This window comes from Rhinichthys klamathensis, unplaced genomic scaffold (assembly GCF_029890125.1).
Source record: "Rhinichthys klamathensis goyatoka isolate OS25496 unplaced genomic scaffold, OSU_Roscu_1.1 h1tg000090l_1, whole genome shotgun sequence".
In the NCBI taxonomy this organism is placed as follows: Eukaryota; Metazoa; Chordata; class Actinopteri; order Cypriniformes; family Leuciscidae; genus Rhinichthys; species Rhinichthys klamathensis.
Window position 1 is genome coordinate 1,456,464 of NW_026606629.1, and position 23,038 is coordinate 1,479,501.

The 23,038-nt window shown below is 42.9% G+C and overlaps 1 protein-coding gene across 3 annotated transcripts in view; it reads left to right on the top strand.

Moving 5' to 3' along the window:
* Positions 1–23,038, top strand: part of myo16 (myosin XVI) — a 265,694-nt gene that overhangs the window by 14,132 nt on the left and 228,524 nt on the right. Inside the window, exon 1 of one of the 3 annotated variants that reach the window (XM_056251799.1) lies at positions 16,178–16,292. The exons of 1 other annotated variant lie outside the window; for it this stretch is intronic. The gene's annotated coding sequence lies outside the window, so the exon portion shown is untranslated. Of the gene's footprint in view, positions 1–16,177; positions 16,293–16,315; positions 16,419–23,038 lie in introns of those variants that run through there. One more of the 3 variants, XM_056251802.1, reaches the window with a different exon arrangement.

Here is a 23,038-nt window from a genome sequence, read left to right on the forward strand (position 1 = left end):
TCAGCTTCCAGGAATTGTGTACAGATCCTTGCAACATGGGGCTGTGCATTATCATGCTGCAACATGAGGTGATGGTCGTGGATGAATGGCACAACAATGGGCCTCAGGATCTCGTCACGGTATCTCTGTGCATTCAAAATGTCATCAATAAAATGCACCTGTGTTCGTTGTCCATAACACACGCCTGCCCATACCATAACTCCACCGCCACCATGGGCCACTCAATCCACAACCGCTCACCCACATGACCCCATACACGCTGTCTGCCATCTGCCCTGTACAGTGAAAACCGGGATTCATCCGTGAAGAGAACGCCTCTCCAAAGTGCCAGACACCATCGAATGTGAGCATTTGCCTACTCAAGTCGGTTACGACGACGAACTGCAGTCAGGTCGAGACCCCGATGAGGACGACGAGCATGCAGATGATCTTCCCTGAGACGGTTTCTGACAGTTTGTGCAGAAATTCTTTGGTTATGCAAACCGATTGTTGCAGCAGCTGTCCGGGTGGCTGGTCTCAGACGATCTTGGAGGTGAAGATGCTGGATGTGCAGGTCCTGGGCTGGTGTGGTTACACGTGGTCTGCGGTTGTGAGGCCAGTTGGATGTACTGCCAAATTCTCTGAAACGCCTTTGGAGACGGCTTATGGTAGAGAAATGAACATTCAATTCACGGGAAACAGCTCTGGTGGACATTCCTGTAGTCAGCATGCCAATTGCACGGTCCCTCAAAACTTGTGACATCTGTGGCATTGTGCTGTGTGATAAAACTGCACATTTTAGAGTGGCCTTTTATTGTGGCCAGTCTAAGGCACACCTATCTAATAATCATGCTGTCTAATCAGCATCTTGATATGCCACAAGGTGGATGGATTATCTCGACAAAGGAGAAGTGCTCACTAACACAGATTTAGACAGATTTGTGAACAATATTTGAGAGAAATAGGCCTTTTGTGTACATAGAAAGAATCTTAGATCTTTGAGTTCAGCTCATGAAAAATGGGGGCAAAAACTAAAGTGTTGCGTTTATAATTTTGTTCAGTGTAGTAGCTCAGCTAACAAGCAGCTAAGTAGTGTAGCATGACAAAACACTTCATCAGTGGTTTCACATCCCACAGTTCATTAAAAAATGTAATCTGATTCAAACTGCTCATTAAATATCTTCAGTTAGATTTTTTTTTTTTAGTGACTTGCAGTGTAGCTAATTCCTGGGTAGCTTGATTGTAGTTTAGATTTCAGTTATGAGCTTATAGTTTGGTTAAATGCTAGGCTAATGTGTAGGGTTGCCCCCTAATAATCGACAAATCATTATTCGACTAGAAGAGGCTTAGATGACCAAAATTGTATTAGTCAGTTAGTCACAGAAAGAAAAAAAAAACCTTGTGGTCGAGCAGTCCGTGAGGGACAGATTGTTAACGGCGGGTCCTTGTGGTAATTACAGTATGTCGGGCAGGAAATCCAAACGTTCGCTTTTCATCCATCTACCTCAAATACAGCTTATCATTTGAAACGTAAGTAGTAACAACTTTGCTTGGCCGCTCACTCGAATGTTAACCGAGATAAATGTGTGCTATTATTAGGCGCATATCCAAGTGTCTGTGCGGAGTTAACTCACAATAACAAAAAAAATGATGTGCCTTTGTAAAATAAAGAAAACATAGAGGATGCGCTTTCTGCCGTCTCAGTCTCCATGAGCTGTAGCGCATCACAAAAATGAACCGAAACTCAGCGTATGCTTGCCTTACAGACGTGAGAAACATATCTATAGAAGGCTTAAAATGTCTACTGAAACAAACCCAATCAAATCAAAAACAAATAAAACTATCTGCTTATGTAATCCGTATTAAATGTGCATTTCTCTCTAAAGGTGCATCCACTATACTGCGGAAATGGCGAGTCAGCATCGTCAACTTCATCTTTGCAGTCGACACTGACTCAAAACCCCTATAGTTTAATAATAAATATTTAAAAATGTCTCCTTGCTATTTTTTCCAGACATTATTACATCATTACATCAATCATAATCATTACTTTTGCCAGTGCTTTGCGGCAAGCTATACTTGCCAGTGAAGAGTCTTGGGAGATGGTACGATGGGGATCTAAAGGACACAGTTCGGGTTGGAGAAGTTAGACGACAAGCAGTGGAAGGGTTGAAGAGCATAAACAGCTGTGCTCTACCCGGCAAACTAAAACTCTGGTGCTTTCAGTTTGGTCTACTGCCGAGGTTGCTGTGGCCACTGACCGTGTACGACGTTTCTTTGACAACAGTGGATAAGCTGGAAGCGTTGATAAGTTCATACATCAGGAAATGGTTGGGAGTTCCACGCTGCCTCAGCAGAGTGGGACTTTATAGTAAAGGAATATTGCAGCTGCCAGTCTCTGCTTTAACCGAGGAGTTTAAGTGTGCCAAGGTCAGACTGGAAATGACCTTAGTAGAGTCACGCGACAAATGTGTAAGGGAGGCAGCACCTGTGTTAAAAACTGGTAGAAAGTGGTCAGCAAAGAAATCTGTTGTAAAGGGAAAAGCTGCGCTTCAAATTGGGGATATCGTGGGACAGGTACAGCATGGAAGAGGGGGTTTTGGGCTCAGTTTAGCTCCTCCTAAATGGCACAAGGCAGGCCCAGCTCAAAGGAGGAAGCTGGTAGTCAACGAGGTGCGAAAGCAGGAGGAGAGGATGAGGTGTATAAAGGCCATTTCCCAGGCCAAGCAGGGAGAGTGGATGAGATGGGAGAGTGTGGAACAACGCAAGATGGGCTGGCAAGACCTTTGGTCAATGGAAGAGAGTAGGATCAGTTTCCTTATTAGGTCAACATATGATGTTCTTCCATCACCGCAAAACCTAAACCTCTGGGTAGGAGAGGATCCCTCTTGTCCTTTGTGTTCATCACCTGCCACATTAAGGCACATTTTGACAGGATGTAAGGTGGCTCTTAGCCAGGGTCGGTTTACTTGGCGCCATGACCAAGCACTGCGATGTTTGGCTTTAGCATTGGAAGGCAAGCGTAGTATGACCAATAAGTTGCCGCCTGTTCTAGCAAAACATTACACGCAGAAGACAATATTCCTCCGCCCAGGCGAGCAACCACCAAGAAAAGGTGCTAACACCAATTCACGCCCAGGACAACTGGAAGCTGCTGGGGACTGGAAGATGCTGGCTGATCTTGATCAACGGCTTATTTTTCCACCTGAGATTGCCACCACTAACCTACGACCAGATATTGTTTTGTGGTCTGGATCAGCACGCATTGTTCAACTGATAGAGTTAACAGTGCCATGGGAGGATGCGGTAGATGAGGCCTATGAGAGGAAGAAACTGCGGTATGCTCATCTGGCCACTGAAGCAGAACAGCGAGGATGGAGAGTCCAGGTTTATCCAGTGGAAGTGGGTTGTCGAGGTTTTGTGGCACACTCTACAACCCGGTTCCTCAGAGACGTCGGATTCAGCGGCCAAGAGTTGCGTCGCACAGTAAAGAACTTATCTGAAGCAGCAGAAAGGTGCAGCAACTGGCTGTGGTTGAGACGGAAAGATTCTAGCTGGCTGTGCACAGGCCGCCACGCTACGGTTTCGTAGAATTCTTGAAAACTTGAAGAGTCTGTTGGTTTATTTGTATAGGTTGTATAGTATTTACAGTCATTACGTTCCTGTGTATATTGCGTGAATGACGGGTGGTTGGGCAGATATTGTGTTTTGTGGTAGGTGGTATGCCATACGGAACCGTTGCCACTGAAACTGCATATTAACGCACCAGTGGGGCTCGACAGCCTTAGTCAAACGGGTTGGCGCGTATGGTTGGGTTGCGGAGAGTTTGTGAGATTGTGGTTAGGTCTCAGCAGCAGGAGGGATGTAGAGGTCAGTAAGCTGGGCTGAGTTGAGTGGGGGACGAAGGGGGGTGACTCTGGGACGCCAGAATCACTGTCGAGCCCTCTTGAGGTGTCGTGGGCTAGTCAACGAATTACTGAGGACGGAAGGTGCCCACTTGAAGACCCTAGAGATGTCCCCTACTCGGCTCAATCCAGACGGTTGTCGTGCTGGTCCTGTACTTGCAGCCGTCGCGTGTGCTGACGCGCCAAGTACACAGAAGGGGAGTCACACCACCATATGGAAAGAAGCGTAAATGGATGGAGAAGCATAGTTTACTGTAAAGCTACATCTTAGTTTTGCTTATCTTGGCAAAAGCCGAGTACAAATCAGCATGAAGTTTTAACATCTACTCTCGTGTAATGGAAATCATCGTACGCTTGAGCACGGAATAGGCTATATTATGCCACTGATCTGTTACCATGGACACTAACACTAATCATCACAGCTGTTCGTCTTTTAGTTAATCATCAACGTGTATTTAAGTTCCTCCCTTTGTTCTGTACATTGTCCGGTACTGTTAGTGTTTACACGCTGTCTCACATGTTGGCTATCTATCCTGAGTTACTTAAATACACCTTGTATTATATTCTCATCATCTTTGTCTTCTTTGGAAAAGCATTACAGAATACCAGAACACTAAAAATGGATTACTCCGCGAAATTCGCTGCAGTGGCTCAGAAGAGCCATGACCTTTTAATCTTTTTAGAGGAGTTTTGCAGTCTTGTTGTCACCTGCCCTTTTGACGATGAGACCCTGAAGTCTCTGTTCTGGATCGAGGCAAATTGCACTATCAAAGTTCCTCTGAAAGTCTCCACCTCCCCCAGCTCCACCTGCCTAAATCTGCTATGGTATTTATTCATGCAGCAGCAAATCCTACATGCTCACAGCAAGTTATGTTCCATCTTATGTTGATGTTAGTTATGCAAGTTATGTTATATCTAACCATCTGTACATAGGCGGAGGGTGAACCAACTCCATGGTAAGGCTAGATGCACTTCCTTCTTAAAGCTGCAGTCCGTAGCTTTTTTGGGTTAAAAGTGATCCAAAATACATATTTGAGAAAATACATAACCAGCCAGTGTTCAAAACTATCTCCTTGCCTTAGCTCGATTCAATGTGGTAAGCTTGTAATAATGTTTTTAATTTCAGTAGTACTGGTGGATTTCCGCTGGAGATTCGAGCATGTCTTTGCGTCATTACGTCACATCTGTACACATAAAGAAGGAGTCTCGGCTAGTATAAGCTATATTGCGTGTGAGGATGTTGGAGGTGGAGATGTATAGCCTTTTCTCACAGCACTTGATATAATTAAACATCAATTTGATGGCGGATCCAGAAAGGTTCAAACGACAATCACCAGTGACAACTGGAGACTCACCCGTTGTAAAACGCAAAAGACTTTGTTCGTACTTCGGAGTGGCTACAGAAAAAAAGAGACTGCAACCGGACCCATGCAAAAACAAGGATACATATCGGAAGGACATTACATGCAGTCATGCAATGCTGACGTTGTTAACATTAACAATTTGAGAACAAAGTATAATTTGCACGGTTTTGCGAGATATGATAAGCGATTTTTAGATTTAATCAGTGTGATTTACTGCAATGTCAGAGAACAAAAGTGGATGTTACTTACTTGTTCAGATGACATTTTCTGGTGAAAATTATTATGTTGATCATACTTCCAAAAAAATAATCTGTGATTCTGAATGCCAGTATCCACGCCAGCACGGTGACTGACAGCTGCACACTCTCCTCAAACATTGTGTTCATCCGCACTGTGCCGTGTCGAAGTACAACTCACGTAAAGTTGATAATTGCAATTGCAGATTTCGAACAGAGATGGCGACAAAGAGGAAAAACGTCTCAGGTTACTACTGTAACCATAGTTCCCTGAGAAAGGGAACGAGACGATGCGTCACTTGACGCTTTGGGAACGCCCCCAGCGTGAATGCGTCTGAGCATCAATGTCAACTAATCCAATGGAAAGAATGAGCGTCACGGGCGGGTGACGTCATGACCAGGAAGGCATAAGAGCACATCCGGTGAAACGCGGCATTAGCTTCAAAAAGTCGAAGCAAGCCGATCACAGGGATGCAGGAAGTATGGCAGGGTGACGCATCGTCTCGTTCCCTTTCTCAGGGAACTATGGTTACAGTAGTAACCTGAGACGTTCCCTTTCGAGGGAACTCGCGATGCGTCACTTGACGCTTTGGGAACGAGAATACCCAAAACGCCAGAATTCCAAGTACCTGAGTGTCAGTCTGTTGGAACTAAGCACTAAGCACCTGAGAACCTGGGGCAGCATCCAGGTCCAAACTGTAAAACCTGACGAATGTGAGCGGTGAAGACCAGCCTGCCGCATCACAAACGTCTTGGAGAGAAACCCCAAATAACAAGGCTTTAGAGGCCGCCATACCCCTCGTTGAGTGAGCTCTGACCACCAAGGGACACGGATGGTCAGAGTACTCGTATGCAAGTGAAATAGCCTCGACTATCCACTTACTAACCGTCTGTTTAGAAGCAGGAAGACCCTTCTTAGGTGATCCAAAGCAAATAAATAACTGGTCGGACTTCCTCATTGAAGATGTCCGATGAACATAAGTATCCAGTGCTCGCACTGGACACAAGAGGTTCAGCCTTTCCTGGTCCGCAGATGTAAAAGGAGGACAGAAACCTGCAGCACAATAGGCCTCGGAATAATGGTAGACACCTTTGGAACATATCCATGTTTCGGGTAAGAATGCCTTGGCCATCCCCGGTGCACTCAAGGCAGGTGGGGACCGAAAGGGCCTGAAGGTCTGACTCTAATAGGGACGAAATAGCTAGCAGAAAATAGTCTTAAAAGAAAGGAACTTCTCTGAGACCAAATCTAAGGGCTCGAAGGGAGCCCCAGATAGGCCTTCTAGAACTATTGCAAGGTCGCAAGCCAGCACCCTAGTGCAAGTTGCAGGCCTCAGCCTCAAAGTGCCACGAAGGAAACGAGTGATCAGGGGGTCTCGACCCAAAAATGTACTACCCACCAGGGCGTGGAAAGCCGCAATGGCCGCCACGTATACCTTAAGCGTGGAAGGACATAGACCTGATACAAAGTGTTCTTGCAGAAACTCGAATACTGTGTTTACTGAACAGTTAACCGGATCCCACTGACGCTGGTAACACCAAGAAGTGAAAAACTCTCGAAATAGTGAATATAGTTTCCTCATAGCGGGAGCTCTGGAGCTTAGAATGGTCTCAACAACCTCGGTTGAGAGACCACTCTCTATGAGTTGGGCCCCCTCAGAGGCCAAACCCACAGTTTCCAAATCCCCTGCCGGGGGTGCAATATTGCATCCCCTGCCTGAGACGGAAGGTCTCTCCTGACCGGGACCTCCAAGGGAGGTCCGTCGAGGAGAAAAATTAGGTCCGCAAACCAAATTCAGCTCGGCCAGGGTGGTGCTACTAAATAGGCTTATTCCATCCTGGCGGAATCACTCCAGAACTCCTGGGAGCAGAGCAACAGGGGGAAATGCGTACAGACGTAGCCTCAGCCACGTCTGCACCATAGCAACCAGCCCCGAGGGGACTGGTTGAGTGAGGGATAACCAGAGTGGACAGTGCGTCGTATGCTGAGACGAGAACAAATCCACTTCTGCCTGGCGATAAAACTCCCATATTTGCTCCACCGCCTCGGGGTGGAGTCCCCTGGCCTCAGCCCCTGCCTCGACAGGGTGTCTGCTCCAATATTCTGGCCCCCCTGGAATATACACTGCCCTCAGACAGCGTAATTTCCTGAGGGACCAAAATAATAGGCCACCAACGTGTTGTCTGTGGGTCAAGAACCAGAGTTTCCTCCATATAACCAAGGCGCGGGGATACTGCCGCGTGATCTTGATCGTACGGAGTGGGTTTCCCCTCAGGGAGAACCCTCTGGTCCTGAGCCACCACTGTAAAGGTCTCACGTACAGCAGGTCAAAGGGTATCACATTGAACGCTGCTGCCCTGAGGCCTAACAGTCACTGTTTCAGAACAACACATGATGGCCCCTCAGGTCTGGGAGGAGATGTCTCAACGCATTGAAGACGACCATCATCTCTAGGCAATTCATGTGCCAAGCGAGATGATGACTCCTCCCAAGCCCTGAGCTGAGCGGCCTTCCAATACCGCTCCCCAGCCGGTGAGGGAAGCATCTGTCGAGATAGCAACTCGATGGCAAAGAGCTCCCAACACCGAACCCTAGGTTAAGAACTAGTGTTTCCTCCATATAATCAAGGCACGAGTTCCAGCACCAAACACTCCAACAGACGAAGATCTAGTATGTGACGTTGCTCTTCATCCTTTTTTGGAACAATGAGATAACGACTGTAAAGACCCGACGCAATGTCGGGTGAGTACACCTGCTCTATAGCTTTCTTTGCTAACAGGGCCTTTACCCCTTGCTCCATTACCAGAGAGATTACCATTACCCATAGAGATATATTTGGCAGTAGCTTCCGCGCTGCCAGAAAATCTACCAAGGGAACCAGCCCCTCGAGGCTGGCCTCTGGTGTAATAAAGACAGCCAGTTCGGGGACCTGAAACATACTGGCAGGAACCACCCGAACTGACTGTTTTCGAACCCCCCTCAGAGGGCGCGAGTCCGACGCAATGTCGAGTTGACGCTGCGCCAGAAGCTCGCTGGAGAACGCTGCGCCCCGAAGCACCAAGGGTGGCGGGGTTGGCAGAACGGTCCCCTGAGGGCACAGAGATGGAAAGGGCACCGTATAATGAGGTGTACACCATTCCACCCCGGTTGGGGCTGCCCTCACCGGTCTGACGCCGTGGCGCCAGACCTTTTCTTTTGAGCCGCAGCCTTCTCAGCATGAAGAACGGTCCTCGGATCCGGCTTCTGCTTTGAAGGCTTTGGCTGCTGTGTTGTGTATGAGAAACTAGCCGGCTGGAGCTGCTCAAGCCCAGCAGCCCCAGTGGGTTGGACATAGCGAGGGAGAGATTATCTTGTATCTTTCTCCATGATTCCCATCAAATTGAGCCAGAGGTGTCTCTCAGTGACCACATTTCTTTGGCTGCCATCCCTGAGAGATAAATCTGAGGCCCGACGGAGTTCTCAAACCCCATCGGGCCAAACTCCCTCACTTCTGTCCAAATACCACAGCAGGTCAGCCTGATATGCTTGCAGCACTGCTACAGTGTGCAAGCAGGCTCATGCTAGACCCACTGCCATATATGCTTTTCCCACTAGATTAAAAAATAGTTTTCTTTAATGGTTTAGTGAGAGAAGCCGACGCCTTCAGGGACGATACTGAACCGGGAGACATAGCTCGCAAGTGTCTGTTCTACCCGGGGTATTGCCCCAGAGCCATACTCTCTTAACCCCCAAATATCTGAATATACATGAATGTGGGGCTAAAAAATGAGTAAGGCTTTTTCCATGATCTAGACAGCTCGCTGTGCAGATCGGGAAAAATGGAAGGCCCCGTGATGGAGGTGGAAAAATAGAGGGAAGGAAACTCGTTCAATTTATTTTAAGGACGAGTGCCCCCTTATTTCTGCTGGCCATTAAATATTTAATTTATCTACAGCCTTAGTAAACACCTCCACCAGCTTATTATTATATATATATTTTTTATATACATTCTTTATATATATACACTTTATTTTATATATAATATATAAACTATCATATATATATATATATATATATATATATATATATATATATATATATATATATATAGGCTATATATAATTCTCATACGCTGGGGAAGAGATGGCAAATCCACTTCCCCCATGATTGTGTACACTTTCAATGCCCAGCACATCTACCTCCTCGGAGGTAGAGCACTGAAGCATTGATTTCTCTCCCCGGGCGGAAGAGACCGCAGCGCGGGCTTCCGAGACCGGAGAGAGAGCACTGGATCCCTCGTGGAAAGGGAGGAGATAAGATCCGCGGACCCGTCTCCAACCCCGTAACGAGATCCTATTCGCGATCCACAGGAATGCATTCTCCACGCTGCCTCGGCAGACGCGTGTCCTGCACCCCGAGGATCGCGAGCCTGGCCACTTTCCTCGAAAAGTGACAGGCGGGAGTGGAGCATGCGAAGCGAAAGCTTCTCACAATGTTGCAATCAGCCCCCTCGGAGGCTGATACCGCATGCTCCACTCCCAAACAAACTACACAAAGCTCGTGTGTGTCCCCACCCGTTAAATAACGCGGGCAGGGAGAAGCACAGAGTTTGTAAAGTTGTTTCGCCATAACTCTTCCCAATAATATCGAACCGACAACAATAAATAGACAGAGACAGAGTAACACAGATCGCTTGCTGAGACACAGAAGCTAATGCCGCGTTTCACCGGATGTGCTCTTATGCCTTCCTGGTCATGACGTCACCCGCCCGTGACGCTCATTCTTTCCATTGGATTAGTTGACATTGATGCTCAGACGCATTCACGCTGGGGGCGTTCCCAAAGCGTCAAGTGACGCATCGCGAGTTCCCTCGAAAGGGAACTGCGGACTGCAGCTTTAACAAATTTAAATAGAATGTCATGAAATAGTTTCAAGTTATGTGTCTTCTAGCAACAATCTACACATCCCAGCATAAATGCTCCCGATAAATTAATTATTAAAGCGGCTACATTCGCAAACCACTGTAATACAGAAACGCATGCATACACAGGATTTAGAATGATAATAAATTAATAATAAATACCTATTTCCTTTCCTAATGCAGCAAAACAAAAGTTCTGAGTGGATCATTTCGCCTAGAAAGTGTGCAGAGAGCACTCCCTTTACAATAACTAAAAATCTGTCACACTCAGTTCATCGCAATGTCACAAAGTTTGGCTATAATCAATTAAGCTGACTGCACAATGAATCTTTTATTTAGCCTAGATCATTTCTACACTTTTTTTGTTATGAGTTGAGTTATAACGAGAGGATTTCCGAGTGTGCAGAACTCGGCACTGGAAAAAAACTCCAGCGTTTTGAGCGGAGTGGATTCTAACTTAAACATGTCTGATTAGCCATTGCGTTCAAGAAATCAACTGATGTGTTTGTGATTGGCTACATTTCTCAATGCTGCAAAACAGATTGTAGATAGAAACCATTGACGCTCTCAAGAGCACAAACACCAAAACTGTTTCGCCAATATGCTATTATTACGAAGAAAACTGATCCTAGACCAGCAGTTATGGGCAGATTTTCTCTCTAAAAGCAAACAGAAGCAGCAGCAGTCAGTGGTAAATTGAGTAAGAAAATGCCATGCTAGTCTCAAGTCTGTAAGCCTAACACATGCTCCACCTATGCGTCTATTCCTCAAGTTTTATACTCTAGATATGGAAATATTCACATTGCAGTTTCACCACCTTCAACTTCCCAAACTGTTGCAAATCCTGGCTGCAGAAACAGCCACCGTCAAAACAGTAAACAGAAATTCTGCTTCAACAGGTGAACTCAACAGGGTTGCATTCTCCTCAACCCAACAAGTGCTTATATGAACAAGAGTCACAGGAATGTGAACCATTGGGAATTTAGAATCCAGGGAAATATCTGCACAGGAGATATTAGCTGGGAGAATGTCAAGCTCAAAGCAACTGATCAGCATCAATTCATAAATCATTCACATCTGTGAGCTTCAGCTCCTGCTTTCCTACAGTCCGTTGTTATTTGATGTCTTTTTTCTCTGCTGTGGGTTGGTTGAGATCTGTATCTGACCTACTTTTGTTTCCTTATATCTTTCCTCGCCATTTTGTAGTGTTTTCCCCCCGAAGCTGTGCTTTGACTGTAACATTCATATAAAACACTGTTCCATTCCAATCAAGGTTCACATTTATGGTCATCAGTTTCATAAACACTGTCCTGGGAGGACATTATCTCAGTATGAAGAATACTGAATCTAATTTAGCCAGCCAATTTATTATATTACTATCCATTCATGCACTACTGAAAGAAAGATGCTGTTGTATTATTAGTTTCAGAGGCGTTGCACTGATACTCTAAATAAGAATTGATGGACAAATTAATTTTGTTTACATGCCGTGTGTGAGATACTGAACACCCCATCAGGTGTTTCCACTGCTAGCCGGGATCGTCTTGCAGTTTCCTTGCAACTGCACAGTTTATTCAGTCCGTGAGAGGAGAAACCATGGAGGGTATCCTCACTGAAGGTAATTTGTACACATGTTTGTGACAGACATACTTGTGACGAGCATGCATGCATTACTGTCATTCAAGGTCATCAATAAATCTATTGTCTTACATATAAATGCCATTTTAGTGAGTATTTATAGCAAAGACGTATGCCAACAGTTCACACAAATTACAATGAATGGGAGAAAGTGCAATGCACAATATGGTGAAATAATTCCTGCATTCTAATAAAAGAGCCAATCACCAATTGGTAAAGTCAATGCGTCACTACTGCTGGAGTAAGAAGCTTTGGTTCCCATAGAAACGATCAGTGTCCTGAGATGTGCACTTGGGACTGCACATGTGCATTGGATTTACCAACCTGAAATATAGCTTTTAACACTATTCGAGCATTAGAAACAACACGATTTGTTGGTGGTTGGTTTGGCCAGTTTTTGGAATTTCAGTATTTGCGCATTCCCCAGCAGACCAGAGTCTTGCATGCCGGAAATAGCTGCTAGACGTTGAAAATATATACTTGAAAGGGATTTCAATTATAATGTGTTAAAAACTGATTCAGTGATTTATTCTTAGGTAAAGTAAAACCCAAAAATACTCAAGAGTGCTTTGTTCCCATATCACACCTGGAACAAAGGCAAAGTTTGTGTTCTACTTGTCTCTAAAATAGAGAACATGTTCATACACTTGATGTAGAGACCTCTATTTCTTTATGCCAAGTATAATCTACAAGACTAAAGCTTGTCGCCCTGCGCACAGACTCTGTTTTTTTGTTTTATGTCATGTCTGTGTGCACTTTACACAATTTATCACAGGCTCTGTGTGTCAGTTACAAGATCATTTTTGAAATAGGTTCTCACACAAACTCCTGCACAAATGTGAGAACTGATTCGTGACAAATTATGGGGCAATTACACAACACCAATTTCAACTGAAAACTGAGAACCTTTTATGCGTTTTGGCCATTCATTTACACAAAAACGGCGTTTTGGGGACCTGAAGAAGAATGCAAATTTTTGAAAACGGGTTTCAAAGTTCAAGTTTTTGAAAAGGATACCATTATCGTTATCGTCATCGTTATCATCCCCATGTAGTTTTGTAAACTACAAAACCCGAATTTGTGAAAACGGTGACGTCATGCGCATGCGTATTACGTGTTCAGTCTATATGCACGTAGAGATTATTTACAAAGTGACATCACCAACTACTGGCCTGGCATGCATAATACAGCGTTTTTAGTCGTTTTTGCGCAACCGGGGATTGTTTTGACAACGTGAACGCAAAAAAAAACCTTTTTTTTTTCGTTTTCACTGCATTATTGTTGTGTAAACGTACCGTTATATGATCAATCGTAGGCTACTAAATACACCTAAATAATTTGTCGACAGATTGATTATTATCTGAGAAATCCAGTTGAGGGCTGATGGAGTCAGACTGACCACTGAACATTGGATCATTTATGAAAAAGGAAAAGAAAAAGTAATGCTTCTCAATTTGAATTTTTTCATCTGTCTTCCTCACACAATTTGTCATCACATGTTCTTTCTTCCAAACATTGCTTGCTTGCACTATGTTCAGGTCTGATGACAGCAGGACAAAGAGCCGTGATTGATTTCCTGTCTGTGAGTGTAATAAAGCAGACTGTAAGTGTTGATGACAGTAAGATATCACACAGTTCTGAAGCTTTGATGCTGTAGAGACTTTTCACTGACAGGCAGCTGAGGTCAGAGGTGAATTTTGGTCAGCATCATACAGATAGCATCTCAGAGGTTGCTAGCCAGAAAGCAGAATGTATGAACGGTTTCACAGTGAAAATATCATGTATTTAAGCTTTAAAAAGTACAATGTAAAAAGGTGCAAAAGTACTATTATACGGTGGCCGAGAGAGCTCAATGCGCTGCAACTGAAGAAAACACATGCAAATAGAAAAAACAATCACAAATTAAGAAAACATCTTCATCAGTTTTACAACACACGTGTGCTCCAAATACTCACAACACAACCAAATACAGAAACACGCAACCAAATACAAAAAGGCACATAGCACAGACCACAATGAAAATGTTTCCAGGGGACCCCAATACGTGCGTACTGTGCTTTTTTTTTTACAGTCTATAACTTAATTTATTTATTATTATACGTAACATTTCATTTAAAAGACATTATTGGTTATATTTACATATAAGCCAACATATATCATACAATTAATTTGTATGATTTGTAATCAGGCACGGAATAGAGTACCCATTAAAAAAATGCCTTTCAGCCAATGGAATTGATAGGCAGACTTAGTTGTTGACACTGGTAATCATGGATGCATCTGAAAATTGCATACTGCCTGAGTATGTCCTCTTCTCTGACCTCATGGGATAGTGAAGTGTCCATTGGATGCTTGTTTCACATACTATGTTTTGCCTTCTATATGTGTAACCGAGGCCAGATAAGGCGGTGTGTCCAACAAAGGCTAGCGTTTTCCCGTGGCTAGCGTATTTTTCCAATTGTTTTCAATGGGAGCGCCGTTTTTTAAAATGCCAGGAGCGTAACAAGGCGCTCAGCGTCTATTTCAAGCTGACGTCTAAGTGCTTTGGCATTTTTTACTGGTCGCGGAGAGTTTAACCGCAAACGCAGATCCGCAAATAGCACACCGACCAACTGTCACATTCTGCTTGTACAACATCAACAGATGACGACAATAAGCATAATAACGGAACAATATAACTTAAAACAAGAGCCAGAGCAAATACTTTACATTGTATCGACATTTTTATATAGAAACAATACAGAAACAAACTATCGTTGAACTAGTAACTACTAGATACTAGTAACACTTCCGTGAATATTCCGTATCAGAGCAACCTAACCGTCTCAACATAAAAAAAAAAAAAAAAAACACTGTGCTGCCGAAACGCTCTTAAGCGCCCACAACAAGAGTTTTCAACTGGCTAAAAACTCTTTGGTGGACACACAGCCTAAGAGCTGTGTGGGTAAACCTCACTCCCCTGACCTCAAGAGGCACACTAGCAAATGACGTTAGCGTCCTTGTTAGTGCACCCGCCTCAAATCCAGCTCGGAGTGGGTCTAGTAGGACCGGTTACATTGATGCCATGACCCGGATGAGGGGTGATTGTAGCATAGGGCAGCTAGTAAGAGCTGTGTGGGTAAACTTCCCTGGCCTAAAAAGGTGCACTAGAGACTGCGGTCTTTAGCATCCTTGTTAGCCAGAGACGCCTGTTCGAATCCCACTTGAAGCATGTCAAGTAGGATCGGTTGCATATTGGGATGCAGCCACTGGCTTTGGTTTAAAAGATAAGGGCCAAATAAGAGTAAAAAGTTAATACTTTGAATGTCATTTTACAATGCTTGTCTACTGTAAAATGTGAATAAGCCTTCACTGTCCACAACCAGGACTGTTTAGACAAGGAATAGAAAAAACGACATTCAATTAGTTTTTAAACAAGGTCACTTCTATCCACATTATTATCACCCTTATGTAGGGAATGTGACCTTACGGTTACAGAATCAATTTCCTTTATTTCACAAGAACATGTAATTCAGTCTGCTGCTAAGAATTAATGAGTCTGATGATATTCCAGTTGAGAGCGAAAGCGACTACTCTATTCCAGACAGTAATAAGGGGGTGGATAGGTAGTTCCTGGTGAGTCTCTTATCTTTTTTTTCCAGATTATGATTAATGTGAGGAAGTACAGGGTCTGTATTAAGACCAAGACCCCCCAAGGTCAGATTCGAGACTATCAGAGAGCGCACCGTAATGAAGGGGGGCAGTCCCATTAACTATTCATTGCTGGAGACTTGGTGGAGAATGTAGGAGCTTAACCTGAGCACCCAGAGATTGCTGCAGGGGGGCGTTGTGGTCTATTTGTGTGTGACTGAAAAGACTGGACTAATCAAAAATGTGGGGTCAGAATGAGGAGTCTATTTTTGTGTGTATGTGTTTTTGATGTGTGCGATGGTGAGATTCAACCCTGCATGAGGAGTGTAGGGGGTCCTGATTAGTGGCTGGATAAAACTCTCTGTCTTTGAGTGCCTCAGGGGTTTTACCGCTTAAAGAGCCCGACTTTTGAATGAGAATACCCCCCTACACGCCCCACAACATACACAACCCACATGCTGACAGAGGATTGGGGGGCGACTACACTACACCTTATGGAGAGGGAGGGTCGGATATGCTCAAGGATACGCTCACAAGCAAGAAAACAGTGTCACGGAACTGCCAAACCAAAACCACGCCGGCCAGAGTTTCCATGGCAACGCCAAACTGATGAATGAACGATATCATGGTGACTGGGAGGTGAGAGAGTGTGAAATTGATTTGGTGGAGCAAAGCGGAGGCGTACACGGGGAGGCACGTTTTTCTCCGTCTCCCTACCTTTTCTCTTCTGTTCACCCTTTCCTCTCGCGCTGGACGGGATTGCCGGTAGGACGCGTTCTTCACTGTTTACTTCAGTGTTTTGTATGTCTGTTCATGTGTTGCTCTAAACTCTTCAGCCTTTTTTACATCCTGGAGACATTGAAGGTTGAAGAGTAAATGGGTGCATGAGGAAAGAGGGGTGGTTGAGTGCAAGAGAATGAATGTGGTGAGATCAAGCCGGCGGGTCAGGCAGAGTTAGAGGACTGATTTGAAGTGCAGTTGGTTCAGCTCTAAATATACCATGTGTAACGTGAGGGGTGGCGTGTGTGTGTGAGGATGAGATCACTGTGGGGACTTTAGACCCCAAAAATGCCATTGGACTGTGTTGATGTCATGTCGTCATCTAATTGCTCCAAGGTCATGAATAATAGTGGAGATGTATTGGTGTATGAATGTTTATTCTTTTATAACTTGCATCTGAGGTACTCCAGGACACTGATTGTAAGAGCTTATTATATGCGTCTCTAGATGCATGTAAGCTGGTGTATTTGAGCATGTAAACACCATGTGCACATTATGCGAGCCACCATTTTCCCACACGTTCTCCTTTGCCAGCATATAAAAGGTCTGTCAATGTCATGTGGGGCTGTGGGAGGTGTGTGATGTATGTTTATTATGTCTGCTTTCTCCTCTCTATGCTTCTCCGTTACACATTAGTACGTCGCGGGAAAAGACACTCGCTCACAGCCATTATAATGTGCTGTTCGCTACTGATTGATGATAAGCATCGACCTCTATGACCATAGCAGGAGCTCCAATCAGCAGGGGTTAAAGGTCATGGCTAAGACAATCAAGATGCCTGATCTAGCCAGTCTCCTGATCCATTGTTTTGTGCAACACTTTATGAACAAAAGTGTGATGTTTGTTTAGGTGCACTTTGGTAACTTAAGTATGCATCAGACACCATAGGCGTCATTAACACGAGCAGAACAAATGTCTGTGTAAACTGTTCAGGAAACTATTCATGTGTAAATTGACGCATTGAACTGAGTGTTTTTTTTTTTTTTTACATTTCACACACATTTGTTCTACTCGTGTTTCACGAACGAGGCAGTTTGTGCAAATGTATGTATTATTACTCATAATGTCAGAGTTTGGCAAATGCTCTGCTGCATTTGTTCATTGGTGCTACGGTATGATCAGCGTTTTCGCTTCAGCTTTTCAATTATTCATGCTGCTCATTATGCATGTGGGTTCATTTAGCAGCTTCATTTGAATCTTTACAGCAACTCTCTGAAGACAGCGGAGCAGGGAAATATGCAGTTCTAGGAGAGCCTTTGTTAGAGATTTTTTTTTACCAAATATTCACATTTCCCCCCTGTTTTATCCTGAAAATGCTTAAGGATCGCTAACATAGTGCAGTAAATGTGTGCCTGCAGGTTTTTTGTTTTCTTTGGTGGCCTTTTTTATGTCAGATTATGGTAGATTCAATATTTATTAACAGTGTGTTTGTTGTGGATGGCCAAAGTGTGTGTAACTGGTGACAGGACTGAGTAAGTGACTTTATCATGAGGACAAATTCTCAATAGCCCAAACTGTACACATGTGGGTCTATGTAGGATTATGTGTGAACACTGCCACTTTCAGGCCATGAGTGGAAGTGAAGTGTTGCTTTTTGACTGTTTTCATCGAGGAAGTCTATATAATACCTAAAGAGAAAGCTGTATGTTAGGATTCCCATTCATCTCTATGGCACTTGCTCAGCTGCAAGACTCCCAGAAGTATATGATTTGAAATCTGTCATCTTTGCTCATGTAGACAGTAGTTCTAGAGATGCGCTAATCTATTAGTTTGTGTTTTGGGGACCAAATCCTGAATTGATTGCAAAATTTGCAACATAGATAATAACATCTTTTGTGTTCCACAGACAAAAGTTGAGCATTCAATTGTGTATGGATTTAGTTGTTTATGAATATTCGAAGGGTATTCTCAAATTAAATTGTTTTGTTTATTTTGTTACTACACAGAAGTAAGTTTTTCAGTTTTAATCGTGAAAGAGCTTAAGGAATGTTAACTGACTGCTAGTTTTAGTCAGTTAGGTACATGTCCATGTTTACAATGAATGTTTACTTTTTTTTTTTTTTACATATTGTACCATAAGCATTCAGCTCATTTTTGTACTATCTTTTCCAACAAAGTTTTCATAGCCAAGTTTTTATGTTTGGCACTATTGTGGTCTATTAGCCCCTCCCCATCTGCTATGTAGGGTCCATCTGTGTCCATATCCATCTGTGACTGTTAAGTGTATAAAGACTACTTTGTTATAAAATGGTGTAGAATAGTGTAGGTGACCTTTTATATAATTTGCTGCATCCCAATTCACATTCATCCTAAATAGTAATCAAACTTAGAAGTGCAGATCAATGCACACTCTAATTTATAATATTCACCACAAACCATTTGCTTTTTGTAAGAAGAATTTGTTTTAACTACAACTAGAAGCACACACACAATTGTTAATAAGCTAGAAACATGGCGGATGTGTGAGACCACGGTTCAGTAGAGAGGTTTAGATAAAGGGGTTTGAGTGATTAATAATCAGTGTCTAACCTGATGTAAAATATTAATTTCAGCTGTAACAACATTGTAAACTTTTTAAAAGATACATTTGGCCATTAACTTTTAAATGCATCATTATGCAAAAACATGAGGAGAGTTCTCAACATAAATAAGACCCACAACTGACAGATCAATGTGCTACTTCTTGTCTCACCAATCCAATATGCTAGGAAGAATTGTAGAATAAATTAAACGAACTGAAATGTGTAGAGTGCGTATGAGGACGTTAACTGTGATGATGATTGATAGGCCAGTTTACAGTGACAGAATGCACATAACACGTTTTTACTCGTGTCTGACCTCGACTAACTGAACAAAATAAATGAAATAGAGAGTTCCATGTCCAAGAAGGCGGAGCAACAGAGCCACACCTACCTATAATCGCCATGGACCAATGGTTGTTTGAAGGCATTTACCAACTAGAGGAAACTTTTCCGCAATGTACGCTTTGGCAAGTTGTTTCAAACTCTCAAAACGAACTCCAAAGGAATTACGCTTTGGTTTGATTTTAAAATGAGGTCAGACCAGTTCGTTCTTCGATTTTGCTTGAAGTATATATCAGGGCCTTTAATCTCAAATGAACTATGTCCCAGTACCAGAGCTTGCTTTCACACTTATACTACATTATAATGTCAGGCTGCTGTACCAAGACAGTTTGTTGCTTAGCAACATGATGGTTTTGTTTACACCACCAGTGGAGTGAGCAAGCCAATAAATGTTTGTGTGTCTGTGGATCATCTGTGCAAGGCTGTGGTCATATCCCTCTTGCCTCGCTCTGTTCCCGTCTCTGGGAAGATATTCCCCTCCACCACAAGAGTGTCTTCTGAGAGATTTGTCTATTCCCATCTGTTTTTCCCCGAGCTTGAAAATGCAAAGAGTGTGTGCACGAGTGACCTACTGCCTCATGGGAAGGAAAAAAACAGCACTGTGTTTGGGTGCTGCTCCAGCTTTAAGCTCTAATGTAGGTCTGGACAGCACGTTGGACATCCTGGCACGAGTCCTGGTATTAGTCATTTAGAATCCCATCCAGTCAGGATCAGACTCCTCCCCTCATCCCTGTCGTGCTCTAGTTTTCCGTTAGGCTCTGTTGTCAAACAGTTGTGGCTTGAGGGACAGGTGGAAGTTTGAGAATGTTGAATGACTTCAGAAAGGGAGCAGCTGTCAAACTGGCTTCATAGCATAACTGGAGTTGTCTCAACGGAGTAGAAGGGACCCTGCGCGAGGAAAGAACAGAAGAAAGAAGAAAAGAAAAACGGTGAGAGAGGCTAGGTCAGCCAATGTGATGCTTACAGTACGACTGGCAGATGATGGGGAGGGTAAGATGAGGACATGGGACTATACTTTTGACCTTCTTTCTTTCTTTTTAAATGAGCATTGAGGGTATACTTTTTTATCTATCTATCTCTCTCTCTCTCTTTCTCTCCATCTCCCTTGGCAGTGGCAGTTAATGGGCCAAATTAATCATGGATCTTTCAAGGCTTGTCTCCCTGCAGCTTGTGTTTGTGAGTGAGAGAGATGGAGAGAGAGAGAGAGAGAGAGAGAGAGAGAGAGAGAGAGAGAGAGAGAGAGAGAGAGAGAGAGAGAGAGAGAGAGAGAGAGAGAGAGAGAGAGAGAGAGAGAGAGAGAGAGAGAGAGAGAGAAAATAAATATGCACGATACTGACTACAACTAGGGAGGACTCAAATTTGTTTTACAACAAATAATGTAACACTGCAGAAAAAACTGTAAACCGAGGCTGTCAGGCGAAAACTTTGTATTGCAATTTTTTTCTTAAATCATTACTATTGGTCACCCTTTATGTCTGTCTGTGGGTTTTTCATATATATCTAACCAATGAAAAATATCCTCAAACTGTCGGTATAAACCCCATAACTCCACCCCACCTCTGTTATGAGGGAAGTGCCGCATGCAGTTTGGACCGTCTCTGCTTGTTTGCAATGCAATGGTAAATAAGTAACTGGTTCTTTGAATAACTACAGCGTTTTCCATGTTTCCAATGATTTCACTTCCGTGAGAATGATGTCCAGATCTTTTAATGTGCAGCATTATTTACCATTGCTTGGCGAAAATGTTTGGGAAAATCCAATCATTTCAATAGGAATCAGTGCAATTGGGAGTTTCGCGTGAGGAAGGAAATGTTCCACTCAGGTTTCACATTTGGTTCAATTTGGTCACATGAATTCGGCGCGCTGACTAACAGAAAGCTGCAAGGTTTCAAAGTGACTTAAGTGTGAAAGGTGCTTCATGCATTACTACTACATAGACCATTTTTTGCCCAGAAATTTAATTGAAATTTCTCTGTGACTGCATCTTTAGATTAGAAAAGACTAATATAACATCCATAAAATGTATAAATTGATCAACAATTACAAAAATATTACTAATATAAAATATTCTGGAATATTACTTAATATATTGCTAGTCTTTCAAGTCATATATTAGTACAGAACTCTGATACAAAAGTGTCAACATCTGCTCAAACCAATATAGAGCGTGTTTATTTAAAACTTATAAAAAATTGTTCTCATCTCGTGCAGCCAAAGTAAAAGTGGTTCAGTCCAATTATAAATGCATAAATTTGGAATACTCTTTGGTTTTTAATCACAACTGACATAACATATGGAATACTTGGAGTCAGATACACACATTATCACATTTTTACCTCACTACCAGGAAATAACCTGATTTATTAATAAAGTCTTGTAAATGCGGTTTGCTTGCATTGCAGAGTTATTAGTTTGCATTTAAAGCGGGATTACATGTTATTTCAAAAAGCTGATGTTTGGGAGTCATAAGCGTATTGGTGTGCATGTAAACATGCTCATAGTGGAATGGTTTAATTCACCCTAAAAAAATGAGTTGGATATTCTATCCACTATATTAAGCCATGATGGGGAATGTATAACTGAAATGATTAGTCATTTTAACTTGCAGCCAGTCATACTCACTCTATCTTGTTTTATCTCTTAATCCTTTATCACTTTTCACTCTGTCACTGTTAGTTTCTTTCTCATTCTGTAGCTCCATTGCTGTTCTGTCAGGAATTGCCCCTGTCTTTCCTAAGAACAGCTGACTGTGGTTGTAGATGTGACAGAAGGGTGGTTCAGATTGTGCTTTTTGGGTGCAGTGAGAGTGTGAGTACTGCTCAATTAAACATTCAGAGGCGGCTCTAGCCGTACTGACTCCAGGCTTGCTGCCTTCACTGCATGGAATACAAAGTCGTCTTAATTGGTACCACAGATGATCCTCTTGGGGCATTGCCTTTATAAAAAGTTTTTGGCTTCACTACTTATATGAATGTGATGGTGTGTCTTAGTTTAGTTGAGATAACAGTGTTAAGATTAACAGTGTTAAGAAGAGGGTAATTACTCACAGTCAGCCAAAGTGACAGTGACTGACTCCACTTGGTGCTGCTGAATATTGAGCTGCTTTTTTGAAGGATTAAGGAAAAAACAACATTTAATACTGCTTGATACTGAGATTAGGATAGATATAGGGGTATTGCGATGGAATGCACCAGATTTCAGGTATTAGTGTGAGTGTGCGTGTGCGTGTGCGTGTGTGTGTGTGAGGATTAACCTGGCTGAAATCTGTATTCTGGGCTATAAGGGTGAAATCATTTTCTGAATTTGTCAGGTTAGATGTATCAGATCTTTCATAGATTTTCAAAGTTGTTGTAGCACTTTCTAGCAAATTAACTAGACAAGCAGGACTATTTATATTCTTCTTTGTTTTTGAGTTACTGTATATCTGTGAAATATTCTGTTCTTATTGATTTTGGATAGACAGAAATTCCGATCACAAAGTAATTATGGTAACACTTTATTTCGATGGTCCAGTTTAGACATTTGTTTGCAACTACATGTCAACTAAATCTAGAGTATTAGTAGTCTGCCTGCTTAATATCTACTTTGTTTTTATGCTCCCCCAACAGACATTTTACTTACTATAAGTAACTTTGCAACTATATGTCAACTTATTCTACAACGTACTTACCCGAACCCTAATACCTAACCCTAACAAAACAGTCTACAACTCTGACTTTTAGTTGACATGTTGTAAAGTTA